This window comes from Macaca thibetana, chromosome X, assembly GCF_024542745.1.
Source record: "Macaca thibetana thibetana isolate TM-01 chromosome X, ASM2454274v1, whole genome shotgun sequence".
NCBI lineage: Eukaryota > Metazoa > Chordata > Mammalia > Primates > Cercopithecidae > Macaca > Macaca thibetana.
This window is the reverse complement of record NC_065598.1, coordinates 309,940-334,517: the sequence shown is the minus strand read 5'-3', so window position 1 is coordinate 334,517 and position 24,578 is coordinate 309,940. Positions and strand designations below refer to the sequence as shown.

Genomic DNA, 24,578 nt, shown 5'->3' with positions numbered 1-24,578 from the left:
GACCGCTACTGTATACACACTGAAGACGTTCCCTAAGCATGTGGCTAAAGGACCAATGCCATCTACACACTAAAGACGTTTCCTAAGCCTAGGGCTAAGGGACCACCACCATGTACACACTGAAGACCTTCCCTAAGAATGCAGGCAAGGGACCGCCACCAGGTACACACTTAAGACGCCCCCTAAGAATGCTGCCAAGGGATGGCACAAAAGATATTCCCTAGGCATGTGGCCAAGGGACAGCACTGAAGATGTTCCCTAAGTATGCGGCCAAAGGACTACCAACATGTACACACTTAAGACATTCTCTAAGAATGTGTGTAAGAGATCTCCGTCATGTACACACTAAAGATGCTCCCTAAGAATGCATCCAAGGGACCACTGCCGTGTGCACACTGAAGATGTTCCCAAAGTATGTGGCTAAGGGACCGCTGTCATATACACATTGAAGACGTTTCCTAAGAATGCAGTCAAGGGATGGCACTGAAGACGTTCCCTAAGCATGCGGCCAAGGGACCGCCACCAGGTACACACTGAGGAATTGCCTAAGCATGTGGAGCAAGGGACCACCACCGTGTACACACTGAAGATGTTCCCTAACCATAAGGCCAAAAGATTGCCACTGTGTACACACTGAAGACATTCCCTAGGAATGTGGCTAAGGGACCTCCACCATGTACACACTGAAGATGTTCCCTAAGAATGTGACCCAGGGACTACCACCATCTAGGCACTGAAGACATTCCCTAAGAATGTGGGAAAGGGACCGCGGCTATATACACACTGAATACTTCTGTAAGCCTGTGGCCAAGGGATCGCACTCACTGAAGATGTTCCCTAAGCCTGCGGCCAAGGGACTGCCACCATATACACACTGAAGACATTCCCTAAGAACGTGGCTAAGGGACCGTCGCCATATAGACGCTGAAAATGTTCCTTAAGAATGTGGCCAAGGGATGGCCGCCATGTACACACTGAACACGTTCCCTAAGAATGCAGCCAAAGGACAGCACTGAAGGCATTCGCTAGGCGTGTGGCCAAGGGACCGCACTGAAGACGTTCCCTAAGTATGCGGCCAAGAGACAGCCACCTTGTACGCACTGAAGACATCCCTAAGAATGTGGCTAAGGGACTGTCGCCATGTACACACTGAAGATGTTCCCTAAGAATGTGGCTAAGGGATGGCCACTCTGTACACACTGAAGACATTCCCTAAGCATGTGGCCATGGGGACAAACTGAAGACATTCCCTAATACAAAAGCTAAGAAATTGTGGGTGTATCACACAGTTCCTACAGCTGTGGGAAATGAGGCTCTTCAGGGCACCTCCATGACTAGCTACAAACCCAGCTAGGAGAGCCACAGAAAGAATGGGGTGGGGGTAACTGCAGTAATTGCCAAGATATAACACGATCTAATCGCTTTCTACATAAATGGTTCCCTTAACTCTCCCAAGGCCTCCTCAATCACGCCAAAGAAGATCTGTTTAGCATACAAAATCAAGCTGTCAGGGGTAAAACTCTGGCAATGCCATTTCATCACAGCACAGAGCCACTGTGATACCAGCACCTCTTACGCAAAGAAAACAGATGACTGGGCGCCGTGGTTCACGCCTGTCATCCCAGCACTTTGGGAGGCTGAGGCAGGTGGATCACTTGAGGCCAGGAGTTCAAGACCGGCCTGCTCAACATGGTTAAACCCTGTCTCTACTAAAAATACTAAAACAACAACAACAACAAAAAATCAGGGGTGTGGAGGCAGGCACTTACACTCCCAGCTACTCCAGAGGCTGAGGCAGGAGAATTGCTTGAACCCGGGAGATGCTGGTTGCCGTGAGCCGAGATTCAGCCATTATACTCCAGCTTGGGCAACAAGTGCAAAACTCTATCCCCCGCCCAAAAAAAAAGAGAGAGAAGAAAAGAGACATATTCTTGCTGAGATATCTACACTGTGAAAAAAGATCTGCAACAGTGCATCAGGCACCTCATAAATTCCCAGTGCTCTTAGCCAATCAAATCTACCAGGAAATTGCAACTGGAATGACTCCCCAGTTTCCCAGAAAGGCAAACACCATTCCAATAGAAAACATTCACTGCTTTCACGCACATTGTTACATCCATTCCTCAACACAACACCATGTAGACTGGAGCATATACACTATGGAATACTATGAACCCATGAAAAAGAATGGGATTGGTTGGGGATGGTGGCTCAGGCCTGTAATCGCAGCATGTTGGGAGGCAGGCAGATTACCTGAGGTCAGGAGTTCAAGACCAGCCTGGCCAACACGGAGAAGCCCTGTCTCTACTAAAAATACAAAATTAGCCGGGCGTGGTGGTATGCACCTGTAATCTCAGCTACATGGGAGGCTGAGGCAGGAGAATCACTTGAACCCAGGAGCCAGAGGTTGTCGTGAGCCGAGATCACGCCATCGCACTCTAGCCTGGGCAACGAGAAGGAAACCCAGTCTCAAAAGAAAGATAAAAAAAAATGGGATGATGTCCTTTGCAGGAACATGCATGGAGTGGAGGCCATTATCCTTAGCAAACTCACACAGGAAAATAAAACCAAATATCACCAGGTCTCACTGATAAGTGGCAGCTAAACCCTGGGTATTCGTGGATACAAAGGAGGGAGCAGACGCAGGGGATTGCTAGAGGGTGGAGGGTGAAAGAAATGAGAGGATCGAGAAACTACCTATCAGGTGGTACTGGGCTTATTACCTGGATGATGAAAAAAGCCCCAGGACATGCAATTTGCCCATGTAACAAACCTGCACACGTGCCCCTGAACCTGAAATGAAAATTTAAAAAGCCGGGCGCGGTGACTCATAATCCCAGCACTTAGGGAGGCCAAGGTGGGTGGATGACCTGAGGCCAGGAGTTCGAGACCTCCCTGATCAACATGGTGGAAACCCTGTCACTACTAAAAATACAAAATTAGCTGGGCGTGGTGGCACACGCCTATAATCCTAGCTATCTGACAGGCGGAGGTGGGAGAATCCTTTGAACCTGGGAGACGGAGGTTGCAGTGAGCTGAGACCGTGCCATTGCACTCCAGCCTGGGTGACCAGAACGAAACTCCGTCTCAAAAAAAAAAAAAAAAAAAAAAAAAAAAAAAACACAATAACTACATGACTACATGTGCTGCTATTGGGAACATTTTACTGAATTTTTCTTTAAGTCCTTTAAACTGCTAGGGTAGTGTCTTAGGAAATCAGGGATTTCCAAAGGCAGGACTTCACGGTGTCCTCTTGAGTGTCAGAAGGATTCCTTTCAATGTAGGAGGTGCTTGCTTGTTCTTTGCTTCCACAAATCCCCGAGACCTAATAAGACACCTGGCTCCGTCACTGATCAAACAATGGGTACCACGACTTAGACTCCATTGCAAAGCTCCACGGCACCTAGCTCTAGCCAGTTTCTTCACAGCCGTGATTAAGGTGCCGACAGCATCCTCACCAGCCTCAGGAATGTGGCACGTCAGCTCGCCACAGTAGTGACCCCAGAAACAAGAGACAGGACTGTAAGAGGGACAACGTGCAGCCCGCCAGAAACAAGATACAGGAATATGGTAACAGGGACAAAGTCCAGACCACATGGAAGATGCATAACTCATTTGTCACAGGTGGAAACAATTTATCTGCGAGTTTGAAATCAGGTGGATCAAGACGAAAGGTGCAGCCAGGCGTGGTGGTTCACGCCTGTAATCCCAGCACTTTGGGAGGCTGAGGCGAATGGATCAACTGAGCTCAGGACCAGCCTGAGCTACATGGAGAAACCCCATCTCTACTATAAATATAACATTAGCCAGGCATGGAGGCGTATGCCTGTACTCCCAGCCACTCAGAAGAGTGAAGCAGGAGAATTGCTTGAAGCTGGGAGGCGGAGGTTGCAGTGAGCTGAGATCACACCACTGCACTCCAGACTGGGGGACACAGCACAACTCTGTCTCAAAAAAAAAAAAAAAAAAAAAAAAGTTGGATGAAGAATGAAAGGTGCACAAAGACAGCCTGGGACGGAAGCCCCTTCCACCCTGGGCCCTAGAACTGCAGAGTCCACCTTCTAAGGTTTCTCTCCTGTCATCCTCCCAAGTCTAAATGAATATGAAGAAACAGACTAGAAGTCTCTGATGGGATGCGGGCATCTCCAGATCGAAGATTCAGGTTCTGAATCTCTGATCTGGGTAGAGCTGGGGAGCTGCAATTCCAGAAAGCAAATGAAGCCTGTGCTGTGATTCAGACCATTTCTTGGTAGCAAGGGGGTAAGGGAAGAAGGATGTGGACCGTGCAGGGGAAGGAATGAATGCGGTCAGGACAGTGGCTGGAGAACGTCTGAGATGGCCACATGTAGAGAGGAGCAGGCTGGCTACGTCTCTCACTGTGCCTGGGACGGGCAGTGACAGAGAAATGGGATTCCACATGAGAGTCAAAGACACCCAGTGAAGAAATGAAAGCAGCTTACAGGGTGGAAAGGACACAGACACAGACACTCAGAAGAATGTGGCCAAGGGACCGCCACTGTGTACCAAATGAAGACGTTTTCTAAGAATATGGCCAGGGGATCGCCACTGTGTATGAACTGAAGAGGTTCTCTAAGAATGTGGCTAAGGGACCTCCGCCATGAATACACTGGAAACAGTTCCCAAACACACTGAAGATGCAGCCAAAGGATGTCACTGAAGACTTTCCCTAAGGATGCGGCCAAGGGACCACCACCGTGTACACACTGAAGACATTCCCTAAGCATGTGGCCCAAAGGACCACCGCCATATATGCACTGAAGACATTCCCTAAGTATGTGGCTAAGGGACCACTGCCATATACACACTGAAGACGTTCCCAAAGCATGTGGCTAAGGGACCTCTGCCATGTACACACTGAAGACGTTCCCTAACAATGCGCCAAGGGACCATCACCATGTACACACTGAAGATGTTCCCTTAAAATGCAGCAAGGGATGGCACTGAAGACGTTCCCTAGGCATGTGGCCAAGGGACCACCACCCTATACACACTGAAGATGTTCCCTAGGCTTGTGGCTAACAGACCGAAGCTATGTACACACTGAAGACGTTCCCTAAGCATGTGGCTAAGGGACTGCCACCATGTACACACTGAAGACATTATCTAAGAATGTGGCCAAGGGACTGCCACCATGTATACACTGAAGACATTCCCTAAGCATGTGGCCAAGGAACCGCACTGATGACATTGCCTAAGCATGCGGCCAAGGGACTGCCACTGTGTACACACGGAAGACATTCACTAAGAATGTGGCTAAGGGACCACCACCTTGTACATAATGAAGACGTTCCAAAGGTCCAGCCATAGGCCTGCGAAATATCAGAGAAAAGAATGGTGTGCAGGATCCAGACATCCCACCGTTGGATGTGTACCCAAAGGAAAGGAAATCAGACGCTCAACGGGATACCTGCACCCCTTGTGCACTGCAGCACTACTCAATTTCCAAGATATGGAATCAACCTATGTGTCAATCAACAGATGAGTGCATCAGGCAAATGTGGCATAGACACACCATGGAATAGTATGCAGCTATGAAAAAGGAAATCCTGCCATTTATGCAACATGGATGGGACTGGAGATACAATGTGAAGTGAAATGAACCAGGCACAGAGAGACAAATACCATATCATCTCACATGTAGACTCTAAAAAAGCTGAACGCATGAATGCAGAGAGTACAATGGTGGTTGCCAGGGAAGAATGCTGAAGTGTTTGTCAAAGAACATAAAATTTCCGTTGGAGGCCAGGAGCGGTGGCTCATGTCTGGAATCACAATGCTATGGAAGGCTGAGGAAGGAGGATCACTGGAGGCCGGGAGTTTGAGACAAGCCCGGGCAACATAATGAAACCTCATCTCAAAAGGAAAAAAAAAAAGTTAGCTGGGTATACTGGCATGTACCTGTAGTCCCAGCTACTTGGGAGGCTGAGGCAGGAGGATTGCTTCAGCCCAAGAATTCAAGACCCACCTGGACAACATAGCGAGACCCCATCTCTACAAAACATTTAAAAATCAACTGGGTGTGGCGGGGTGCACCTGTAGTCCCAGCTACCTGGGAGGCTGAGGTGGGAGGCTCATCTGAGCCACCAGTTGGAAGCTGCCAAGAGCTATGAACATGACGCTGTACTCCAGCCTGAGTGATAGGGCAAGACTGTCTCAAAAACATATAAATTACATTAAAATTAAATTTTTTCAGTTAGATAAAAGAAATAAATTCAAAGTTCTACCACAGCACACACTGATTATAGTTAATAATAATACACCGCATCTTTCAAAATGACTAAAAGTAGATTTTACGTATTCTCACCACAAAAAAAGGTAGGTGAAGTGATATGGGTTAGAGTTAACATTATATGAATATATTACTTAGCTTCATTGTTAATATGTTAATTAGCTTGATTGTTAATATGTTAGCTTGATTGTTAATATGGTAACTAGCTTGTTTTAATCACAATGTGTACTTGGATTAAAACATCACGTTGTACCTCATATATATGTACACAATTATTTTTTGTTAATGAAAAAATAAATTCTTTTTTTTTTTTTTTTTTTTAAGATGGAGTCTTGCTCTGTCACCCAGGCTGGAGTGCAGTGGCCGGATCTCAGCTCACTGCTAGCTCCGCCTCCCGGGTTTAGGCCATTCTCCTGCCTCAGCCTCCCCAGTAGTTGGGACTACAGGCGCCCACCACCTCGCCCGGCTAGTTTTTTGTATTTTTTAGTAGAGACGGGGTTTCACCGGGTTAGCCAGGATGATCTCGATCTCCTGACCTCTTGATCCGCCCGTCTCTGCCTCCCAAAGTGCTGGGATTACAGGCTTGAGCCACAGCGCCTGGCCAAATATTCTATTAAAATGACTCGCATTTCCAGGCAGAAAGCAACACAAGTCCCAGTTTCGAGGACAGCTGTGACATACTTAACGGTGTCTCCTCTTAATTCAACACAGTTTATATGACCATGACCCAAGGGGCTCCAAGTTTCCAAGGAAAGGATTCCAGTTATGTGCCCAAGGTGTATCCACACTGGGCGGAGCGCGGTGGCTCACGCCTGTCATCCCAGCACCTTGAGAGGCTGATGCGGGTGGATCACCTGAGGTCAGGAGTTCCAGACCGGCCTGACCAATATGCTGAAACCCCGTCTCTACTAAAAATACAAAAATTAGCTGGGCATGGTGGCGGGTGCCTGTAATCCCAGCTACTCAGGAGGCTGAAACAGAATGGCTTGAACCCAGGAGGCGGAGGTTGCAGTGAGCCGAGATCGCACCATTGCACTCCAGCCTGGGCAACAAGAGTAAAACTCCACCTCAAAAAGAAAAAAGAAAAAAATGTATCCACGTATCCACACTGCACCCTTCAAATGACAACATGAGGTCATCTCACAAATTGGCGAATGTTCCCAGTTATTACTCGGAGGGCCAGGCCTGCTCAGGAGGGTTGATGAGATCAGGCTGTTCACTAACAGACACCATGGCAGGGCGCATCCTCCTGAGCGCGTGCAAACTGCCGGCTCCCCATGGAACTCCAAATATAGCCCAGCTGGGAAGAAATGGAAGGATCCGGGGGACATTGATCTTCATATTGAAATTTCCTATCTTTAATTTATTTTGGTGGAAACAGAGTCTCCCCCAGGCGATTGCCCAGTCTGGAGTGCAGTGGCATGATCGTAGCTTACTGAAGCCTCAACCTCCTTGAGCTCAAGCAATCCTTCAGCCTCAGCCTCCCAAGTAGCTGTGACCACACATGTGTGCCACCACATCTGGCTGTTTTTTTTTTTTTTTTTTTAAGAGACAGCATCTCTCTCTGTTGCACAGGCTGGAGTACAGTGGTGCGATCACATTTCACTGCAGCCTCCAACTCCCCAGCTCAAGTGATCCTCCCACTTCAGCCTCCTGTGTCACTGAGACTACAAATGCACACCTTATGTCCAGCTAATTGTTTATCATTACCACAGACAAGGTCTCACTGTGTTGACCAGGCTAGTCTCAAACCCCTCAGCTCAAGTAATCCTACTGACTTAGCCTCCCAAAGGGCTGTGATTATAAGCATAAGTCACTGCACCCAGCCTATTTTTATTTTATGTTTTTCTCCCTGTTGCCCAGGCTGATCTCAAACTCTTGGGTTCAAGTAATCCTCCTGCTTTGGCCTCCCAAAGTGCTGGGATGACAGGTATGAGCCACTGTGCCCAGCCTCATACCATTTTTGTATCATGAAACTGAATTATTCTTTGGATTTTTCTCCCCAAGAATTTAGAAAGGTAAGAAGCAAACCAACACCTTTTAAAACATAAACATAATTCTTAGCTTGTGGATCCAGTTTTGGAAGCCATTTAAATTCTAGAAATCCTGCAGTAACAGGCTATTTGATACGTTCTCAGAGTTCCTGCTTTTTAAACACAAATAAAATAGGAGTCCAGGGACCTCAAACACCCCAGGGTAAGAACACACAACATAAAAACCAGATGCACCCTAAGTCTGAAAAAGGCAATCACTCCTTCTGCATCAAAACGTCTGCACCCTCGGGTCCACCCGTCGCCAAAAGCCACCTCAGCAATGCTCCCAAAACAGGGAAAAGAAAGGCTACCCTCTTTCTTTAATACAAGCCTTCCAAGATAACGCACAACCTATGAGCTCAGATAAATTAGGGCACAAAGAACCCAACTGAAATCCTGGCAGAACAAGCACAACTTCTGCTTAATCGCGAACCTATTTATTTATGTATTTAGAGACAGGGTCTCCCTCGCTCTGTTGCCGGGCTGTACTACAGTGGTGCAATCTCAGCTCACTGCAGCCTCGACTTTGTGGGCTCAAGTGATCCACCCTCCTCCCTCCCAAGTAGCAGTGACAACACACGCATGCCACCATGTTTGGCTAATTTTTATTTTTATTTTTTAGACACAGCATCTCTCACTTGGTTGCCCAGGCTGCGATCACAGCTCACTGCAGCCTCCAACTCCCACACTCAAGTGATCCTCCCGCCTCCGCCTCCTGAGTAGCTGCGACTACAGGCACGCACTAATTTTTTTGTATTTTCAGTAGAGATGGGGTTTGGCCACGTTGCCCAGGGTGGTCTCAAACTCCTGGGCTCAAGCCTGCCTCGGCCTCCAAAAGTGTTGGGATTACAGGCGTGAGCCACTGCGCCTGGCCATGCAGCTGTTTTAATAAGCAATTCTGGGAAGAAGCAAATGCCGCCCTGATCTTTTGTGATAATATTAACACAGATGACTGAATTACACTGACAAAAACCTCACACGTGTTACCTAAGGAAACACAGAGCCCCCACTGTTAGATCTGAACTGTTTCTCCACCCAGGACAAATAAGTGGATTCCAATTACTGCCTCAAGGCAAAAGGAAAAAGCAGCAAAAAAAAAAAAAAAAAAAAGGAGAGCAGTTTCAACAAACTCCAGCCCTTATTTTTAGAAGGCCTTCTTGTCAAGAACAGTGTTTACGTTCATAAATGTTTTTTCTAAATTTCTCAATGGTTAGGGAAAAAAAAAATCAAAAGAGCAATAATATTTCTTGACACAACATTTATATAAAATTTAGTAATCTCAGCTACTTGGGAGGCTGAGGCGGGAGAATCACTTCAACCCAGGAGGTGGAGGTTGCGGCGAGCCAGGATCGTGCCACTGTCCTCCAGCCTGGGTAACAAGAGCAAAACACCGTCTCAAAAAAAAAGAATGTTAGATAGTATCGGATATGCTGGGTTGGACACAGGACTGAAGGGCTAACTATAAACAACTTTTAGGCAATTCCCACAAAAGTTACATGTTAGAAAAAGGAAAGGTGGGCTTTCCCAGGTACTGCGAACCACCTACATTTTGCCGTGACCAGGAATTTTATAGAAGCCAAGTCCCACGTGTATTTTACAGCACTAACATTCACCTTCAAAACTAGGAGGGTTTCTTTACCTCCTCCTTCTTGGAAAATTTATCAAACTAAAAAAAAAAAAGAAAAAAAGAAAAAAAAAAGCTGAACTATTACTGTATTTTTTTTTAAGAATAGTGTTTGCTACAGTCTGAAAGTTTGTGTTCCTCCCCAAAATTCCTACATTGAAATCCTCACCCTTAAGACAATGGTGTCAGGAGGTGGGAGACTTGGGAGGTGATGAGGTCATGGGGATCCAGCCTCAAGAATGGGATCAGTGTCCTTATAACAGGGGCCCCAGAGAGCTCCCTCACCCTTCCACCATGTGAGCACGCGCAGAGCAAATGCATCGTCTATGAACCAGGAGGTGGGTCCCCACCAGATACTGAATCTGCCATGATCTTGAACCTCCAGCCTTCAGAACTGTGAGTAATAAATGTCTGTAGTTTATAAAGTACCCAACTGAAAGTATTTTATTTTAGCAGCTCCCTACTCGGGAGGCTGTGGCAGGAGAATCGCTTGAACCCGGGAAGCAGAGTTTGCAGTGAGCTGAGATCACACCACTGCACTCCAGCCTGGGCCACACAGCAAGACTCCGTCTCAAAAAAGCAAAAACAGGCCGGGCGCAGTGGCTCACACCTGTCATCCCAGCACTTTGGGAGGCCCAGGCAGGCGGATCACGAGGTCAGGAAATCGAGACCATCCTGGCTAACACGGTGAAACCGTCCCTACTAAAACTACACAAAAATTTAGCTGGGCGTGGTGGCGGGCGCCTGTAGTCCCAGCTATGCGGGAGGCTGAGGCAGGAGAATGGCATGAACCCGGGACGCAGAGCTTGCAGTGAGCCGAGATCACACCACTATACTCCAGCCTGGGCGACAGAGCGGATCAAGAATGAAAGGTGCACAAAAGCAGCCAGGGACGGAAGCCCCTTCCACCCTGGGCCCTGGACTGCACAGGTCACCTTTTAAGGTTTCTCTCCTGTCATCCTCCCAAGTCTAAACGAATATAAACAAACAGACTAGGTTTAGAAGTCTCTGATGGGATGGGGGCAACTCCAGAAATCAGAAGATTCAGGTTCTGAATCTCTGATCTGGGTGGAGCTGGAGAGCTGCAATTCCAGAAAGCGAATGAAGCCTTGGCTATGATTCAAACCATTTCTTGGTAGCAAAGGTGTAGCGGAAGAAGTACGTGGACCGGGCAGGAGAAAGAATGAGTGCTGTCAGGAGGGCGGCTGGAGAATGTCTCAGATGGCGACGTGCAGAGAGGAGCAGGCAGCCTGCGTCTCTCCCTGTGCCTGGGACGGGCGGTGACAGAGGAAAGGGATTCCACAGGAGAGTCAGAGACACCCAATGAAGAAATAAAAGCAGCTTACAGGGTAGAAAGGACACAGACACAGACACTCAGAAGAATGTGGCCTAGGGATCGCCACGTTATACGAACTGAAGGCGTTTTCTAAGAATGGGGCCAATGGACCGCCACTCTGTATGCACTGAAAATGTTCCCAAAGCATGTGTCCAAGGGACCATCGCCGTGTACACACTGAAGACATTCGCTAAGAATGTGGCTAAGGGACCACCGCCTATACACACTAAAGACATTTCCTAAGAATAAGGCCAAGGGACTAGCCGTGTACACACTGAAGACGTTCTCTAAGTATAAGGCTAAGGGACCGCCACTATTTACGCACTGAAAACGTTCCCTAAGAATTTAGCCAAGAGATGGCAGACGTTCCCTAGGCGTGTGGCTAAGGGACAGCCACCATGTACACACTGAAGACATTCCCTAAGCATGTGACGCAAGGGACCACCGCCCTGTGCACACTGAAGACGATCCCTAAGCTCCTGGCTAAGGGACCACTGCCATGTTTACACTGAAGACGTTCCCTAACAATGCAGTCAAGGGCCGCTGATGTGCACACACTGAAGATATGCACACACTGAAGATGTTCCCTAAGTGTGTGGCTAAGGGACTGCTGCCATGTACACACTGAGGACGTTCCCTAAGAATGCAGCTAAAACAGGGCACTGAAGACGTTCCTAGCCATGTGGCCAAGGGACTGCAATTGTAGGCACACTGAAGATATTCCCTAAGAATATGGCTAAGGGACTGCTGCCATGTACACACTTAAGATGTTCGCTAAAAATGCAAGTAAAGGACAGCACTGAAGACGTTCCTAGCCATGTGGCCAAGGGACCGCCACTGTATACACTGAAGACGTTCGGTAAACATGTGGCTAAGGGACCGCCGCCATGTACACACTGAAGACGTTCCCTAAGAATGGAGCCAAGGAACCACCACCAGGTACACATTGAAGACACTCCCTAAAAATGCAGCCAAGGGACAGCACTGAAGATGATCCCTAGGCATGTGGCCAAGGGACTGCACTGAAGATGTTCCCTAAACATGTGATCAAAGGACTACCACCATGTAAACACTGAAGACATTCCCTAAAATGTACGTAAGAGATCACTGCCATGTACACACTAAAGATGCTCCCTAAGAATACACCAAAGGGACTGCTGCCCTGTACACACTGAAAACGGTCCGGAAGTATGTGGCTAAGGGACCGCTGCCATGTACACAATGAAGACGTTCCCTAAGAATGCAGCCAAGGGATGGCACTGAAGACGTTCCCTAGTCATGTGGCCCAAGGAACCACTGCCCTATGCACACTGTAGATGATCCCTAACCTGCACACTGTAGATGATCCCTAACCTTGTGGCCAAGGGACCGCACTGAAGACGTTCCCCAGGCATGTGGCCCAAGGAACCACAGCCCTATGCATACTGAAGATGATCCCTAACCTTGTGTCTAAGGGATTGCTGCCATGTACACATTGCAGACGTTCCTTAAGAACGCAACTAAAAGACAACACTGAAGACGTTCCCTTGGCATGTGGCTAAGGGACTGCATTGAAGATGTTCCCTAAGCATGTGGCCAAAGGACTGCCACCATGTACACACTGAAGACATTCCCTAAGTATGTGGCTAAGGGACCACCGCCATTACACACTGAAGATGTTCCCTAAGAATGCACCCAAGGAACAGCAGAGAAAACATTCCCTAGACATGTGGCTAAGGGACTGCCACTGTATACACACTGAAGACGTTCCCTAAGCATGCAGCTAAGGGACAGCCGCCATGTACACGCTGAAGATGTTCTGTAAGAATGCAGCCAAGAGACCGCCACCATGTACTCACTGAAGACATTCGCTAACCATGTGGCACAAGGAACTGCCACCGTGTGCACACTGAAGATGTTCCCTAACCACGCGGCCAAGAGACTGCCACCATGTACACACTGAAGACATTTCCTAAGAATGTGGCTAAGAGACCGCAGTCATGTACACACTGAAGATGTTCCCTAACCATGTGGCCAAGGGCTCGCATTCACTGCACACGTTCCCTAAACATGCGGCCAAGGGACTACCAACGCGTACAAACTGAAGACATTCCCTAAGAAAGTGGCTAAGGGACCACCGCAATGTACACACTGAAGATGTTCCCTGGAATGCACCCAAGGGCTGGCACTGAAGACATTCCCTAGGCATGTGGTCAAGGGACCGCACTGAAGACATTCCCTAAGCATGCGGCCAAGGGACTGCCACCATGTACACACTGAAGACTTTCCCTAAGAATATGCCTAAGGAACCGCCACAGTGTACACACTGAAGATGTTCCCTAAGAATGTGACCAAGGGAACGCACTGAAGACATTCCCTAATACAAAAGCTAAGAAATTGTGCGTGTACCACACAGTTCCTACAGCTGTGGGAAAATGAGGCTTTTCAGGGCACCTCCCTGACTAGCCAAGAACCCAGCTAGGAGAGCCATGGAAAGAATGGGGTGGGGGTAACTGCAGTAATTACCAAGACATAACTCCATCTCATCGCCTTCTAAATAAATGGCTCCTTTAACTCTCTCAAGCCCTCCTCAATCACGCCAAAGAAGATCTCTTTAGCATACAAAATCAAGTTGTCAAGAGTAAAACTTTGGCAATGCCATTTCATCACAGCACAGAGCCACTGTGAGACCAGCACCTCCTATGAAAAGAAAACAGACGGCCGGGCGCCGTGGCTCACGCCTGTCATCCCAGCACTTTGGGAGGCCAAGGCAGGGGGATCCCTTGAGGCCAGGAGTTCGAGACCAGACTGCCCAACATGCTGAAACTCTGTCTCTACTAAAAATACAAAAAAAAAAAATTAGCCAGGTGTGGGGGCACTTACAATCCCAGCTACTCCAGAGGATGAGGCAGGAAAATTGCTTGAACAAGGGAGAGGATGGCTGCAGTGAGCCCAGATTCCCACTGCACTCCAGCCTGGGCAACAAGAAAAAAACTCCATCTCAAAACAAACAAACAAACATAAAAGAAAAGAGACATATTCATGTTGAGATTTCTACACTGTGAAAAAAAAAACTCCCACAGTGCATCAGGCGCCCAAAAATTCCCAATGCTCTTACCTCACCAAATCTACCAGGAAATTGCAATTGCAATGACTCCACAGTTTCCCAGAAAGTTAAACACTGTTCCAATAGAAAACATTCACTGCTTTCATGCACATTGTTTCATCCTTTCCTCAACATGACGCCATGTAGACTGGATAAAGAAAGGGTGGAGGCCGGGCGCGGTGGCTCAAGCCTGTAATCCCAGCACTTTGGGAGGCCCAGACAGGCGGATCACGAGGTCAGGAGATCGAGACCATCCTGGCTAACACGGTGAAACCCCGTCTCTACTAAAAATACGAAAAACTAGCCAGGCGAGGTGGCGGGCGCCTGTAATCCCAGCTACTTGGGAGGCTGAGGCAGGAGAATGGCGTAAACCCGGGAGGCGGAGCTTGCAGTGAGCTGAGATCCGGCCACTGCACTCCAGCCTGGACAACAGAACAAGACTCCATCTCAAAAAAAAAAAAAAAAAAAAAAAAGAAAGGGTGGAGCATATACACTATGGAATACTATGCACTCATTAAAAAGAATGGGATTGGTTGGGAGTGGTGGCTCATGCCTGTAATCCCAGCACTTTGGGAGGCTGAGGCAGGCGAATTACCTGAGGTTGGGAGTTTAAGACCAGTCCGGCCAACATGGAGAAACCCGTCTCCGCCTGTAATCTCAACTACTTGGTAGGCTGAGGTAGAAAAATTGCTTGAACCCAGGAGCCGGAGGTTGTGGTGAGCCAAGATCGCGCCATTGCACTCCAGCCTGGGCAACAAGAGGGAAACTCCATCTCAAAAGAAAAAAAAAAATGGGATGATGTCCTTTGCAGGAACATGCATGGAGGTGGAGGCCATTATCCTTAGCAAATTCACACAGGAAAAGAAAGCCAAATAACACCTGGTCTCACAGATAAGTGGCAGCTAAATATTGGGTATTAGTGGATACAAAGAAGGGAACAGATGCAGAGGCCTGCTGGAGGGTGGAGGGTGGGAGAAATGAGAGGATCGAAAAACTACCTATCAGGTGGTACTGGGCTTATTACCTGGATGATGAAATAATCTGTTCACTAAACCCCCAGGACATGCAATTCACCTACGTAACGAACCTGCACACATGCCCCTGAACCCGAAATGAAAGTACAAAACGCAGGCCGGGCGCGGTGACTCATAATCCCAGCGCTTTGAGAGGCCAAGGCAGGTGGATCACTTGAGGCCAGGAACTTGAGACCATCCTGACCAACATGGTGAAACCCCGTCACTACTAAAAATACAAAATTAGTGGGGCATGGTGGCGCACGCCTATAATCCCAGCTACCTGACAGGCTGAGGTAGGAGAATCCCTTGAACCCAGGAGATGGAGGTTGCAGGGAGCCAAGATTGTGCCATTGCACTCCAGCCTGGGTGACAAGAGCAAACCTTTGTCTTTAAAAAAAACACACACACACACACACACACACACAACACTACCTGCTGCTATCCATTGGGAACATTTTACTAATATTTTTTTAAGTCCCTTAAAATGTTAGGGTAGTTTCTTAGGAAATCAGGGATTCCCAAAGGCAGACTTCAGGATGCCAACTTGAGTGAGACAAGGATTCCTTTCAATGTAGGAGGTGCTTGCTTGCTCTGTGCTTCCACAAATCCCTGAGACCTAATAAGACACCTGGCTCCGTCACTGACCAAAGAATGGGTACCACGATCTAGAGTCCACTGCAAAGCTCCACGGCACCTAGTTCTAGCCAGTTTCTTCACAGCCGTGATTAAGGTGTCGACAGCATCCTCACCAGCCTCAGGAACGCAGCACAGTCAGCTCGCCACAGCAGTGACCCCAGAAACAAGAGACAGGACTGTAACAGGGACAATCTGCGGGACGCCAAAAACCAGAACAAGAGACAGGAATATGATAGCACGGACAAAGTCCAGACCACATGGAAGATGGAAGACTCATTTGTCATAGGTGGAAACAGTTTATCTGCAAGTTTAAAACCAGGTGGATCAAGAATGAAAGGTGCAGCCAGGCATGGTGGCCCACACGTGTCATCCCAGCACTTTGGGAGGCTGAGGCGGATGGATCACCTGAGGTCAGGAGTTCGAGACCAGCCTGACCAACATGGAGAAACCCCATCTCTACTAGGAATATAAAATTAGCTAAGCATCGTGGCGCATGCCTGTAATCCCAGCCACTCAGGAGACTGAGGCAGGAGAATCGCTTGAACCCAGGAGGCAGAGGTTGCAGTGAGCTGGAATCACACCACTGCACTCCAGCCTGGGCGACCAGGCAAGACTCCGTCTCAAAAAAAAAAAAAAAAAAAAAAAAAAAATAAAAGAATGAAAGGTGCACAAAGGCAGGCAGGGAAGCCCCTTCCACCCTGGGCCCTGGAATTGCATAGACCACCTTCTAAGGTTTGTCTCTTCTCATCCTCCCGAGTCTAAACGAATATAAACAAACAGACTAGAAGTCTCTGATGGGATGGGGGCAACTCCAGAGATCGGAGATTCAGGTTCTGAATCTCTGATCTGGGTGAGGCTGGGGAGCTGCAATTCCAGAAAGCAAATGAAGCCTGTGCTGTGATTCAGACCATTTCTTGGTAGCAAGAGTGTACGGGAAGAAGGATGTGGACTGGGCAGGAGAAGGAATGAACGCGGTCAGGACGGTGGCTGGAGAATGTCTGAGATGGCCACGTGCAGAGATGAGCGGGCTGCCTGCGTCTCTCACTGTGCCTGGGACGGGCGGTGACGGAGGAAACGGATTGCACATGAGAGTCAGACACCCAGTGAAGAAACAAAAGCAGCTCGCAAGGTGGAAAGGACACAGACACAGACACTCAGGAGAATGTGGCCAAGGGATCGCCACCATATACAAACTGACAACGTTTTCTAAGAATGTGGCCAAGGGACCGCCATTCTGTATGCACTGAAGACGTTCCCAAAGCATGTGGCCAAAGGACCCCCGCCGTGTACACACTGAAGACATTTCCGAAGACTGTGGCTAAGGGAACGCTGCCAGGTACACACTGAAGACGTTCCCTAAGAATGAGGCCAAGGGACCGCTGCAGGGTATACACTGAAGACATTCCCTAAGTATGTGGCTACGGGACAGCCGCCATTTACGCACGGAAGACGTTCCCTAAGAATGCAGCCAAAAGAGGGCACAAAAGACATTCCCTAGACATGTGGCCAAGGGACCTCCACCGTGTACACACTGAAGACATTCCCTAAGCATGTGGCCCAAGGGACCACCGCCCTGTGCACACTGAAGACGATCCCTAAGTCTGCAGCTAAGGGACCACTGCCATGTACAAACTGAAGACCCTTCCTAACAATGCGGCCAAGGGACCTCTGCTGTGCACACACTGAAGACGTTCCCTAAGTATGCTGCTAAGAGCCTGCTGCCATGTACACACAGAAGAGGTTCCCTAAGAATGCAGCTAAAAGAAGGCACTAAAGACATTCCCTAAGCATGTGGCCAAGGGACCACCACCTTATATACACTGAAGACATTCCCTAAGAATGTGGCTAAAGGACCACCGCCATGTACACACTGAAGACATTCCCTAAGCATGTGGCTAAGAGACCACCACCATATAAACACTTAAGATGTTCCCTGGCCGGGCGTGGTGGCTCAAGCCTGTAATCCCAGCACTTTGGGAGGCCGAGATGGGCGGATCACGAGGTCAGGAGATCGAGACCATCCTGGCTAACACGGTGAAACCCCGTCTCTACTAAGAAATACAAAAAACTAGCCAGGCGAGGTGGCGGGCGCCTGTAGTCCCAGCTACTCGGGAGGCTGAGGCAGGAGAATGGCGTAAACCCGGGAGGCGGAGCTTGCAGTGAGCTGAGATCCGGCCACTGCACTCCAGCCTGGGCCACAGAGCGAGACTCCACCTAAAAAAAAAAAAAAAAAAAAGATGTTCCCTAAGAATGCGGCCAAGGGACCTCCACCATGTACACACTGAAGACATGCCCTAAGAATGCAGCCCAGGGACTGCACTGAAGCTGTTCCCTAGGCATGTGGCCAAAGGACTGTACTGAAAACATTCCCTAACCATGCGGCTAAAGGACTGTCTCAAAAACATATAAATTACATTAAAATTAAATTTTTTCAGTTAGATAAAAGAAACTCAAAGTTCTAACACATCACACAGCAATTATAGTTAATAATAATACATCGCATCTTTCAATGTACACACTGAAGACATTCCCTAAGAATGTGGGTAAGGGACCGCTGCCAAGTACACACTGAAGACATTCCCTAATAATGAGGCCAAGGGACCACTGCCATGTACACACTGAAGATGTTCCCTAAGAATGTAGGGACAGCACTGAAGACGTTCCCTAGGCATGTAGGGAAGGGACCGCCAACATATACACACTGAAGATGTTCCCTAAGAATGTAGGGACGGCACTGAAGACGTTCCCTAGGCATGTGGGGAAGGGACCGCCAATATATACACACTGAAGATGTTCCCTAAGCATGAGGCTAAAGGACGGCTGCCTTGGACACACTGAACACATTCACTAAGAATGAGGCCAAGGGACTGCCACCAAGTACATACATTCCCTAAGCATGTGGTTAAGGGACCGCCGCCATGTACACACTGAACACATTCCCTAAGAATGTGGCCAAGGGACTGCTGCTGTGTACACACTTAAGACGTTCCCTAAGCATGTGGCCAAGGGATCGCACTCACTGAAGATGGTCCCAAAGCATGCGGCCAAGGGACTGCCACCCCTGTACACACTGAATACATTCCCTAAGAATGTGGCTAAGGGGCCGTCACCATGTACACACTAAAGGTGTTCCCCAGGAATGAGGTTGAACACTGAAGATGTTCCCTAAGAATGCAGCCAAGGGACCGCACTGAATACGTTCCCTAGGCATGTGGCCAAGGGATCGCCAAGGTGTACATACTGAAGACATTCCCTAAGAATGCGGCCAAGAGACTGCCATCAGGTACACACTGAAGACGTTCCCTAAGAATGCGGCCAAGAGACTGCCACCAGGTACACACTGAAGACGTTCCCTAAGAATGCGGCCAAGAGACTGCCACCAGGTACACACTAAAGACGTTCCCTAAGAATGCGGCCAAGAGACTGCCACCAGGTACACACTGAAGACGTTCCCTAAGAATGCGGCCAAGAGACTGCCACCAGGTACACACTGAAGATGTTCCCTAAGAATGCGGCCAAGGGACTGCCACCGTGTACACACTGAAGACATTCCCTAAGAATGTGGCTAAGGGAGCACAGCCATATATACACTGAAGATGTTTCCTAAGCATGTGGCCAAGGGACCAATGCCGTGTACACACTGAAGATGTTCCCTAAGAATAGGGACTGCCACCTTGTATACAGTAAAGACGTTCCCTAAAGTCCAGCCATGGGCCTGTGAAACATCCGAGGAAAGAATGGTGTGCCAGATTCAGTCATCCCACCGCTGGGTGTGTACCCCAAAGAAAAGGAAATCAGTCCATCAACGGGATACCTGCACCCCCTGTGCACTGCAGCACTATTAACACTTTCAAAGATATAGAATCAACCCATGTGTCAATCTACAGATGAGTGCATCAAGAAAATGTGGCATAGACACACAAAGGAATAGTATGCTGCCATGAAAAAGGAAATCCTACCATTTGCAGCAACATGGGTGGAACTGGAAGATACAATGTGAAGTGAAATGAACCAGGCACAGAGAGACAAATACCATATCATCTCATATGTAGACTCTAAAGTTGAAAGTATGAATGCAGAGGGTACAATGGTGGTTGCCAGGGAAGAATGCCGAAGTGTTTGCCAAAGAACATAAAATTTCAGTTGGAGGCCAGAAGCAGTGGTTCATGTCTGGAATCACAAGGCTATGGAAGGCTGAGGAAGGAGGATCACTGGAGGCCAGAAGTTTGAGACAAGCCTGGGCAACATAATGAAACCCCATCTCTTAAAAAAAAAAAAAAATTAGCTGGGTATGATGGCATGAACCTGTAGTCCCAGCTACTTGGGAGGCTGAGGCAGGAGGATTGCTTCAGCCCAGGAATTCAAGACCCGCCTGAGCAACACAGCAAGACCCCATCTCTACAAAACTTCAAAAATTTTAAAAACCAGGTGATGGTGTGCACCTGTAGTCCCAGATACCCGGGAGGCTGAGGTGGGAGGGTCACCTGAGCCAGAAGTTGGAGGCTGCCATGAGCTATGAACATGATACTGTACTCCAGCCTGGGTGATATGGTGAGACTGTCTCAAAAACATATAAATTACATTAAAATTAAATGTTTTCAGTTAGATAAAAGAAATTCAAAGTTCTAACACATCACACAGCAATTATAGTTAATAATAATACATCGCATCTTTCAAAAAGACTAAAAGTAGATTTTACATATTCTCACCACAAAAAAAACTAGGTGAGGTGACATAGGTTAGAGTTAGGGTTATGTGAATATGTTAATGAGCTTGATGGTTAATATGTTAATTAGCTTGATTATTAATGTCAATTAGCTTTTATGTTAATTAGCTTGACTGCTAATATGGTAACTAGCTGGTTTAATCATTGCACAATGTGTACATGGACTAAAACATCACATCGTACCTCATATATATATATAATTTTTTTGTTAATGAAAAATAAATGTTCTACAAAAATGACGCATTTCCAGGCAGAAAGCAAAACAAGTTCCAGTTTCGAGGACAACTGTGACATATTTAATGGTGTCTCTCCTCTTAACACAGTTTATATGACCATGACCCAAGGGGCTCCAAGTTTCCAAGGAAAGGATTCCAGTTATGTGCTCAAGGAGTATCCACACTGGGCCAGGTGCGGTGGCTCACACCTGTCATCCCAGCACTTTGGGAGGCTGACGCGGGTGGATCACCCGAGGTCGAGTTCGAGACCAGTAAGGCCAATATGCTGAAACCCTGTCTCTACTAAAAATACAAAAACGAGCCAGGTGTGGTGGCGGGCGCCTGTAATCCCAGCTACTCAAGAGGCTGAGACAGGAGAATGGCTTAAACCCAGGAGGCAGATCCAGTTTTGGAAGCGATTTAAATTCTAGAAATTCTGCAGTAACTGGCTATTTGATACATTCTCAGAGTGTCTGCCTTTCCAGTTAAACACAAATAAAGTAGGAGTCCAGTGACCTCAAACACATTAGGGTAAGAACATATAAGATAAAAGCCAGTTGGAGCCTGAGTGTAAAAAAAGGCAATCACTCCTTCTGCATCAAAACATCTGCACCCACGGGTCCACCCGTCAGCCAAAAGCCACCTCAGCAATGCTCCCAAAACAGGGAAAAAAGAGTTACCCTCTTTCTTTAATGCAAACCTTCTAAGATAACGCACAATCTATGAGCTCACATAAATTAGGGCACAAAGAACCCAGCTGAAATCCTGGCAGAGCAAGCACAACTTCTGCTTAATCGTGAATTTATTTATTTATGTAGAGACAGGGTGTCACTATGTTGCCCAGGCTGAACTACAGTGGTGCAATCTCAGCTCATTGCAGCCTTGACTTTCCGGGCTCCAGCGATCCTCCCACCTCAGCCTCCCAAGTAGCTGTGACCACACATGTGTTCCACCATGTTTGGCTAATTATTATTATTATTTTAGAGACTGCATCTCTTGCTTTGTTGCCCAGGCTGGAGTGCAGTGGTATGCTCACAGCTCACTGCAGCCCCCAACTCCCAGGCTCAAGTGATCCTCCTAGCTTCGCCTCCTGAGTAGCTGGGACTACAGACATGCGCCTCCATGCCTGGCTAATTTTTTGTATTTTTAGTAGACATGGGATTTAGCCATGTTGCCCAGGCTGGTCTCAAACTCCTGGGCTCAAGCAATCCACCTGCCTTGGCCTCCCAAAATGCTGGGATCACAGGCATGAGAGCCACTGCACCTGGCCATGCAGCTGTTTTGATAAGCAATTCTGAGAAAACGCAAATGCCCCCCTGGCTCTTTTGTGATAATATTAACACAGATGACCGAATTACAGTGACAAAAACCTCACACTTGTTACCTAAGGAAACACAGAGCCCACAGGTTCCATCTGAACTGTTTCTCAAACCAGGACGAATAAGTGGATTCCAATTAGTGCCTAGAGAAAAAAGGAAAAAAGTGGCAAAAAAAAAAAAAAAAAAAAAAAAAGTAGAGCAGTTTCAACAAACTCCAGCCCTCATTTTTAGAAGGTCCACTTGCCAAGAACAGTGTTTACGTTCATAAATTGTTTTTCTGAATTTCTTAATGGTTGGGGAAAAAAAGAAGTCAACAGAGCAATAATATTTCTTGACACAACAATTTATATGAAATTTAGTGCCCATGAACTGGGACTGGAATACACAGAGTCTCGCTTTTGCCGCCCAGGCTGGGGTGCAGTGGCACGACCTCGGCTCACTACAACCTCCGCCTCCCAGGTTCAAGCAATTCTCCTACCTCAGCCTCAGTACCTGGGATTACAGGTGCCCACCACCATGCCCAGCTAATGTTTGTATTTTTAGTAGAGAGGGGGTTTCACCATGTTGGCCAGGCTGGTCTTGAACTCCTGACCTCAGGTGATCCACCTGCCTTGGCCTCCCAAAGTGCTGGGATTAGAGATGTGACCCACCGCACCCAGCAATGGATGCTTTTAGACACAACGGAAGAACTAAGTTGTTGAGAGAAGAGAATGTACGGTCCACAGAGTCAAAAATATTTCCTCTCTGACCCCTTAAAGTTGACACCATCAGGGTATTGAAGCCAAGGACCTCCTGCATCTGACTGCAACACAAAATGACAGGCAGCCGCAGCTAGGGCGGAGCCTGGCTGCAAAGCCCTGAAACGTGAAAGCTTCCCAGAAGTTGCTCAGAAAGGAATCCATGCAGTTTGAGAAAACCTGGAAGAAATGAGCCAAACTCTGCTGTTTTCATGGTCTGAAGAAATGAGCAAAACACTGCTGTTTTGCTGCGGATGGTCCTGTGAGAGTTTGCATTCTCTGTTCACCAGGCAGGGGCATGGCGAGTTCATTTTATAAAACTCTCGGGTGAGCCCCAGGATTTGACGGAGAGGACAGGGCGGCGTGCCTGCGATCACGGTGGGGCAAACAGTAGAACTGTGCCCAAGCACATCTGAGACAAGGCGCAGGAAGGATCCGCCGGCGCAAAAGCAGGGGCTGACTGCGCCAGGAATCCGGGCTCCGGACCGCCTCTGCACTCATGAGCAAATCAACGTCACCACCGAGATTTCGGCGCCCCCAAAACAGCCCAGCCCGCTCCTTCCCACCAGCTGCCCCTTTACTAAAATATCCCAAACCTTTTCCTCACTTTCCCCAAGCTGTTTTCCTCACCCTTCGGACGCCCGCTAGGAAAACAGTGCGAAGCAGGCAATTCTGCAAAGGGGGAGAAACCCAGCAGTTCAGAGTGAGGCCTGTACAAGCTGCAAACAAAACCAAACTGAAACATCCCGCCACTGTGAGGAGGGAGTGTCACACAGGCCCTCACGGCAACTATGTCGGGGTGAAGGAAATGTCTCTACAAGAAATCCTCAAGGACTAGAATTACTCCTAATGGGAGAAACGTGTAAACATGTCCCACTTAAATGAACATCATGATGCAAATGCTTAGTTATGAGGACTCAAAATGAACCCCTTTCAACCCAAAACATGCAAGAAAAAGAAATTCGACATTTTACTGATACCTAAGGGCAGGCAGTCAACCAATAGCGCACAGAAAGGCAAGTTTGGGCAGAGGGGCACATTCCGGGCAGAGGGGCACATCCGGGACTTCCTGTGTTTCTGGGGGGGGGGGGGCATTGTTTTCTTAGGAGGGAGGAAAAGAGGGAGGGAGGAAGGAAAGCAGAAAGGGAAGGAAGAAAAAAGGGATGAAAGGAAAAGGAAAGAGGAAGGGAGAGAGAAAAGGGAGGGAGGGACAGAAGGAGGGAGGGAAGGAAGAAGAGAGGGAGGGAGAGGAGGAGGGACAGAGGGAAGGAAGGAAGGAGGGAGGGAGGGAAGGGAGAGAAGGGAGGGAGGGAGGGAAGGGAGAGAAGGGAGGGAGGGAGAGAAGGGAGGAAGGAAGGAAAGAGAGGGAGAGAAGGAAGGAAGGAAGGAAGGAAAGGAAGGGAGAGAAGGAAGGAAGGGAGAGAAGGAAGGGAGGGAGAGAAGGGAAGGGAAGGGGAGGGGAGGGAAGGAAGGGAGACAAGAAGGGAGAGAAGGGAGGAAGGAAGGGAGGAAGGGAAGGGAGGGAGAGAAGGAAGAGAAAGAAGGAAGGAAGGGAAGGGAAAGGAAGGGAAGAGAAGGGAGGGAAGGAAGGAAGGGAGGAA

General features: G+C 48.2%; 1 protein-coding gene across 1 annotated transcript in view; it reads right to left on the bottom strand.

The window, feature by feature from the left end:
• LOC126946842 (dehydrogenase/reductase SDR family member on chromosome X) overlaps positions 1-24,578 on the bottom strand; it is a 429,610-nt gene that overhangs the window by 272,517 nt on the left and 132,515 nt on the right. The window lies entirely within an intron of this gene.